General features: G+C 32.3%; 1 protein-coding gene across 4 annotated transcripts in view; it reads right to left on the minus strand.

Annotated features, from left to right (window-relative positions):
- The window catches only part of LOC102007696 (chromosome unknown open reading frame, human C6orf10), an 85022-nt gene that overhangs the window by 37722 nt on the left and 46339 nt on the right, over positions 1 to 961 (minus strand). The gene's annotated exons all lie outside the window — the stretch shown is intronic.

Genomic DNA, 961 nt, shown 5'->3' on the forward strand with positions numbered 1-961 from the left:
TTATTTTAATATTACTATATGTTTCCCACACATAATGATCACATTCATCATGGAGAATTTGTACCTGTATATACTATACCTTAATTCTTTTTTTCCCATTTCCCTCTCCTCTCTTCAATCCTTCTTCCCCTTCCCATTTACAAAAGCTATGTTTCCATTTTTCCCTCTCATTCTCTTTGTAAAATTCTTTTCCCCTTCTTTCCCTTGCCCCACCCCCTCCCTTGTTCCCCTTCCCATTAGAACAAGTTCTTCCTACTTCCCAATATCCGTTGGTCATTTTGATAAGGTGTAAAATTAAACACTACTTCTGTTGTTTTGTCAAATTGTTTTTCATCCATAATCATCAGCCTATTTTGTAAGTTGTGTTTTCTAGTGCTGCAGGCATATTCATTTAAAAACACACATCTCCTTCTCCCTCCTCTTCTCTTCCTCCTGCTCTCCTTTACCTTCTTCTTTGTAGTCAACATTTTAGACTTATGTTTTGTTAACCTGTTTTCTTAGATGTTTTTGTTTTTAACACCTTTTTGAGTTTTTTTCACTAATTGAAGTAAACTTCCATTAGTGTCCTGATTATATTGTTCTGTTGTTTTCTGACATGTATTAGTGCTAATGAGAAGTCTTATGTTAACATGATTCCTGGTATGTGATCTGCTTTTGTAGTGGCCTTTGTGATTTTCTTTCTATGTCTGTTTGTAGGTTTATTGTGATACATTTTGGTATGTGTGTGTGCTTCTATGTTTTTATATGTATGTTGTCTCTTTTAAAGCTAATTTCATTTTGATTTGAGGAATTATGTCTCTTCTGGAATAATTATTAATTACTGTTTCATAAAATATTACCTGACATTTGTTTTCTGAATTTTTAAATTCTTTTTACAATTGACCACCTCATTTTGTTCAGTTTCTCTTGATTTTTGCTTTTACTTCTCTTGCATATTTTCAATTTCTTTTTGTGTACTATT

The sequence above is a fragment of the Chinchilla lanigera genome, unplaced genomic scaffold, assembly GCF_000276665.1.
Source record: "Chinchilla lanigera isolate Chin_1 unplaced genomic scaffold, ChiLan1.0 scaffold00036, whole genome shotgun sequence".
Taxonomy (NCBI): Eukaryota; Metazoa; Chordata; class Mammalia; order Rodentia; family Chinchillidae; genus Chinchilla; species Chinchilla lanigera.